The sequence below is a fragment of the Podarcis gaigeae genome (assembly GCF_964106915.1).
Source record: "Podarcis gaigeae genome assembly, chromosome: 17".
Taxonomy (NCBI): Eukaryota; Metazoa; Chordata; class Lepidosauria; order Squamata; family Lacertidae; genus Podarcis; species Podarcis gaigeae.
In genome coordinates this window covers 8,553,943-8,559,890 of record NC_139694.1, presented here as the reverse complement: position 1 = coordinate 8,559,890, position 5,948 = coordinate 8,553,943, and the positions used below count along the sequence as shown (strand labels likewise).

The window sequence follows — 5,948 nt, the reverse complement described above, 5'->3', positions numbered from 1 at the left end:
GGACAAACATTTGCAAACGCTGCCATGTGTCTTGCGGCTGTAGAGGCGGGTGAGAACTATCAGGACCCCGTGCTGCTCTGGGAGTGACCAATGTAACTTTTTCCATGGACTTCTTGGCAGCACTGCAAGACTCCTTCCTTGCAGATTATGTAAACTAAGAGAAGGAAGGAGAGGAGTCTATATGCACTGTGAAATGGCAGATAGGAAGCTTCCTTGTCCTGTTTTCTTTTGTAAACAGTACATGATCTTTGCCCTTTTGCATTCGTGGCGTTTTCACTTTCCACATAATTTAAATAAGAGTCGCTTGCTTGTATGCTTTGCTCCTTATAAGCAAACAACGGTGGCAAATCAGGAGATTTTCTTTTTACACGTGTCATCGTTTATTCCAAGACAACAATGCCCACTTACACCACAAAGAACTCATAACCCACCTACTCTCATCAGCCAGAAACACCATAGCCAGACACTGGAGAGACCTGTCAGGAGTAAGCATGGACCAATGGTACCAAATAGTACGGGAAACAGCCCTACTAGAAAAATTAACCAATAAACTGAAACTGACACGGGGACAAACAGAAGAAGACACCTTCATCCCAGTATGGCTCCCCTTTATCGCGTACACAGCCCAACAGGACAATGACAATAATCCATCAACAGCATACAAATCAATATGGCTAACCTGATCCAAAACACTCACCCACCCCACTCACACATGAAAACAAAGATCACCACAGCCCACCACAAACAAACAACCACAGTAGGCCATCCCAACCTCTCTCACCACCAAAGGAACACAAGTGAACAGCAGAGAACCTGCATGAGTAACGCTGACACCAAACCCTAAGTACATTAAGAAAAATAGAAACATCGCCCCCGACCCCCCCATCTTCCCCCCTCCACCCCTTTTCTTCCTAATGTCTCAACAAATGAAACTGATTTGTAAAAATGTTACATGGAAAAAATACGAGAGACATTACACACACTTCTGTAAATCAAGAAAATATTTAATTTTTTTTAAAAATGGGGGGGAAATGTGTTATCGCTTTGTAAAGCTCCATGCCGCTTTGACAGTTTTGTACAGTAACTGCCAACAACGAGGCGGCATTGCCAACTGTGAAGGCAGAGTGGAGGCATTGTGGCCAGTAGCTATCCAATGCCCTCTCCTCCACGAATCTGTGTACTCTTTTAGGTTGGTAACCATTACTACCTCCTTTTTTGCCAATTAATTTTTATTAGTTTTTTATTATTATTCAAAATTATAACAAAACATATTATCCAAAAACATATCATCCTTGTTCCCCCCCCCCATTTTTCCTACCTCCCCCCTCCCACCCAACCCCCCCCCGACTTCCCTCAGTTCCAGTCTTTGATTTCTCTAAAAATGTGTTTTCTGCATGTTACACAGTTGTATAGATCCTCAAACTATTTAGCTGATAATTATCAATAAAAAGTTTGTGAATGTTTATTCAAAACCAGCCAAGGAGTTCAGTTCGCTTTGTTGCGTCTTCAGATACTTTGTAAAGGGTTCCCATCCATCCTTAAAGTCACAGTTATCCTTGTCCCGTAGCTTGTATGTCAGTTTTGCCAGTTCTGCATAGTCCATCAATTTTTCTTTCCATGATTCTTTAGTTGGGGTTTCTTCAGACTTCCATCCTTGTGCTATTAGAACTCTCACGGATGTTGTCGCATACATGAAGATGTTTTTCAGCTTTTTTGGCAGGTCTTTCCCTACAACCCCCAACAGTTTTTATTAGTTTTTTTTATTAGTTTTCCAAATTTAACACAAAATAACAACAAATTAATTCAAATTTAACACAAATTTAAAAGTTGACTTTACACCCGTCTTTCAAGATACTTATTTTCCCTCCATCCTTTGCTGCTCACAGCAAAATACTTTTTTCTTGATTTCTAATGCTTTCCCATCCATTCCTAGTTCCATTGACTGAGCTTAGACATTTACTGTATTTGAAGGAGATAGCAACGATTATGGGAGGCCTACTCCCACATCTCCACAATGGTTTTATGCAGTCCTTTTCATCTAGAAAAGGTTGTGAAGTTGTTGAGCTTCCAGAAGAGAAGCAAAGCACGGAAAATGTGCTGGTTTTATGTCACACCGTGCTCTGTACAATAGCAGTCTTGCCCCCCCCCCCAAAAAAAACACACCCTGATTTTCTGAACAAGAAACAGTTAGGAACTATTTTTAACAACAAAACAAACAAGCCTTCAGATTTCAAAAGTATTTCTGGCTGCTCCATTTTTATCTATCAGATTTGCCTACCTTAAATAATTGTGTCACTGTTGCTTAACTTTGCAAGGGGAACAATCTACAGTCTTGCACCATGATCTGCAAAAATAGAAAGAGAGTAACAGTTATGGGAATGCAAATCAATTCTGGCCTTGAAACAGAGGCCGCCTTGGACAATGGTTTTGTTGCATCTGCCAATTTGAAAGCAAGCAAACACAGACACTGAGCTTTCTAAGTTGCCAGAACACCTGTAATCAAAGTTGCATCTGCACCTGCCTCACACCTTACCCAGGTCTCCTCCCAATTCTCCTTGCTTCATGATCCACCATTTACTGACGGAAGATTGGGAAGCTATTGATCATGAATTGTTAAAAAACAAAAACACCACCCTACACAGCAAGCTCCACAGCATGTTTCCCCCATAAGGCCACCTTGTCTGTTACCTTTGCAGGGAGAATTGCTCCTCCAGTAGTGTCTGGAATGCAGGCAGACCAGATCCATAGAGAGACTTCTCACACCAGTGACTGGGAACGCTAGGAGGGGAAGCAGCCACCTGATCCGGCCGACCTAGACACACAACCAGCGATGCATCAAGTGAGCATCTTCCCAGCAACAGCACATTGCCAGGAAGGTGGCGCTTGAAATGGTCCTTTGGTGCAATGGTGGAGTTAAGAATCAAGCTCAGCCACTGAAGTCACCACCCTCCCATGCTAACACTTTGGCTTAAGAAAAAGGGAGCCAATTCTTATTTGGCCAGTGTGGGATAGAAAGGTATAGAGAGGGATAGAGAGACAGAGAGGAATAGAGAGAGATGGCAGTTGCATTGGAAGTAAGCATGGACACCGCAGGGATTTGAACCCCGTCCTGGGAACCAGGAGTGCCGACCACCAGCGTCTTTTGCTTTTTTTTTTTTGAGCAATGCAAAAAGGGGAAAAGCAAAACCTGAGAGAACATTCTGTGAATGTTCTCTCAGGAAAAAGAAAACCTTAAGAGGTTAAGACCTGTGGAGAGACCAGCAGAAAAGAAAAGGAGGAAAAGGAGAGACCAATACAAAAGACATTGTTTTGAAAACAGACAACTGAGTGGTGCAATGTGAACTTACCTAAAGCAGCACTGTCCAAGTGTAGGCGACTCTCACTTCAAGAACAGTGAACTCTGGGAAGTCTGAAGGAAAGAAGAGCTGGAAGAAAAGAAGACATCTTCTCCTACCTGCAGGTGAGCCTCATTGTGGTGACATAGAATAGGGCCTCCTCTGACAATTCTGTCACCGCAACCTGAAAGAATCTTAGCACAATGAGTTGCAGACAGAACAGAAAATGAGATATATATATTTTTTAAAAAAGCTTTCTTACCACCATGACTTCCGGGACTCTGCTGGAAGAGCTGGCTTCATTTGAGTGTTGCAGGATCTTTGGAGAGTACTGTGAAGAGACCAGCAGAAAATAAAATGGGAAAAAGGAGAGACCAATAGAAAAAACATTGTCTTGAAAAAAGACAACTGAGTGGTGGAATGTGAAGGAAAGAAGAGCTGGAAAAAAAGAAGAAGTCTTCTCCTACCTGCAGGTGAGCCTCGTTGTTTAAAAAAAACCAGCCAGATGGGCGGGGTATAAATAATAAATTATTATAATATTGTTATTATAACCTCAGGAAGGTAGTCCACACAAGGACTTTCCAGACTTTCTAGCAAGAGACAAGAAGTCAGTATGCTCCCAAAATCCCTCCCTTCTCATCTCTCCTATTTCTGGCTTCAGTAAAAAACTTATTATCAAAGTATTACTAAGAACATTGCAGAGGGCTTTCAGTTATTGTGTTACCAGCTACACTTCATCAGCCTGGATCCACCAACATTTCTTGCTTCTAAGTCTTTCCTGTGCTAAAGTCTTCCCAATCTTGGCTTTTCTAGCTTCAGCAATGAAAACCTCACTCTTTTCCTAACATCAGATGGCTTCTCTAGTTGCCTTTTAAAAGAAAAACTTTCCATTTCCGCTACCTATTTTTCACTGTGCTTCAAGCAAACTTCATACCCATCTATGTGCTTTCATGTGCTCCTTTTTACAGTTAGTTTGAAAAGTAAGCAAAACGTGATTTATACCCTTCATAGTCCTTCATTTTCTCTTGGCTTCTCTAGTTGTCATGTGGTGTTTTTTGTTTTAGTGATTATCCTTAAAATCTTCATCTTGATATTTTTCTGAATTTTTAAGTTTAGATTTTGCTTGGCTGAGCTTTCTTTTGGGGACTTTCTCAAAGTCCATCTTTTGTCTGCAATTGACTGTCCCTCTTTGATTAGGATTACTGTAATTCTTCTTTGGTCTTCTAGTTTCTTTTTGTTTCCGTTTGATTTCAAAATTATTGTCTCTCCTAACACTTTTTAGACAGATACATTATATATATATATATAAGCTCACAGGTGAAAATTATGTGTACCTCTTTCTGAAGTTGTAAACAGTAATGTTTCAGTGGAGTAAAATCCCTTTGTTTACTTAAAAAAAATAACCTAAAGTTTCAGTTATGTTTACAAACCTGTTTTCTCTTTCCCAGCCGGGTCTCTCTCCTAATCCCTCTGCCCCTTAACTCCTTCAGCTTTGACCAGTGAGAGGGCCAACACCAGTAGCAGAGCCAGGGACAGGCTCACTCACTGGAATGTGGCTCGCTCCTTCCACCACCTGTCATAATGACAAATAAAAAAGTCCCTTGCAGCATTAATATAACCCCAGAGTTGGTCACGACTGGACCTAATGGTCAGGGGTCCCTTTACCTTTACCTTTACCTTTACCCTATACCTTTACAGGACATTCAAACATATTATTTCCCTCAATCGATTCTGGACACTGCAGTTTGTTAAGGGTCTCTGAGGTCAGTTTCAGGGTCCATTCCATAACCTACGAGCTATGTAGCCTTTTGTCCTCAGGTAGGGAAATCAAAGCATCAGCTGATGCATGAATGAGCACATGATTTCCTTCTTTGTACAGGTGCCCATTCATCCCCACTGCCCAGCAGGAGCAAATTTCCCTTTGCAATGGTGTGTTGATGGTGGTTTGGAAGGGGGAGGGTGATAAAGATGTCCTTCCTGGGAGGCATCTGTGCTCTGGCCACCAAAAGGTCATCTCAGGGGAGGGGAGGAAGCCCACCAGCACCTGATTCTTAGCAGCTTGTTGGAAGGTTTATGGCGTTCCTTTATTGCTCTCATTTCCTTGAGGTGTATTGAAAGCTACAGAACACCAAAGGCCAAGGAAATGAACAACTTGGAATACAGAGGCAAGTGTTCATCCCCAACCAAGACTCAACAGTGTCTTAAATTTAATGGGATGGATTTTGTCTTTCAGGCAACAAAGCTGGAGCTACCTTCAGCATCTTTTCAACCATAAAATAAAAACCACCGCAATGGGGATGTTGTGGTGTCATGCAAGTGAATAAATGGCACCATCTTTTGTATGACTAGATTGATGATTAAGTGTTGGCTGCTTGTTTTTAGACCTGGTTCTAGAATGGGTGGCTGCTAGCTCTGGAATCTGTGACCCAGCTGGTATGGTCCTGTTCATATTCTTGACCACTGGGCCTCTCTAAAAGTAAATCCCATTGGTGAAGTTACAGATAGGTAGCCGTGTTGGTCTGCCATAGTCAAAACAAAACAAATTTCCTTCCAGTAGCACCTTAAAGACCAACTAAGTTATTTCTTGGTATGAGCTTTCGTGTGCATGCACAC

At 41.8% G+C, this 5,948-nt stretch overlaps 1 long non-coding RNA gene across 1 annotated transcript; it reads right to left on the bottom strand.

Moving 5' to 3' along the window:
- Positions 1-1,467: 1,467 nt before the first annotated feature.
- On the bottom strand, positions 1,468-3,816 carry LOC310834501. The gene is made up of 3 exons (XR_014559264.1): positions 2,689-3,816; positions 2,279-2,344; positions 1,468-1,728 (listed from the first exon to the last, which is right to left on the bottom strand). It is a non-coding gene; the product is annotated as an uncharacterized lncRNA (long non-coding RNA).
- Positions 3,817-5,948: the final 2,132 nt, after the last annotated feature.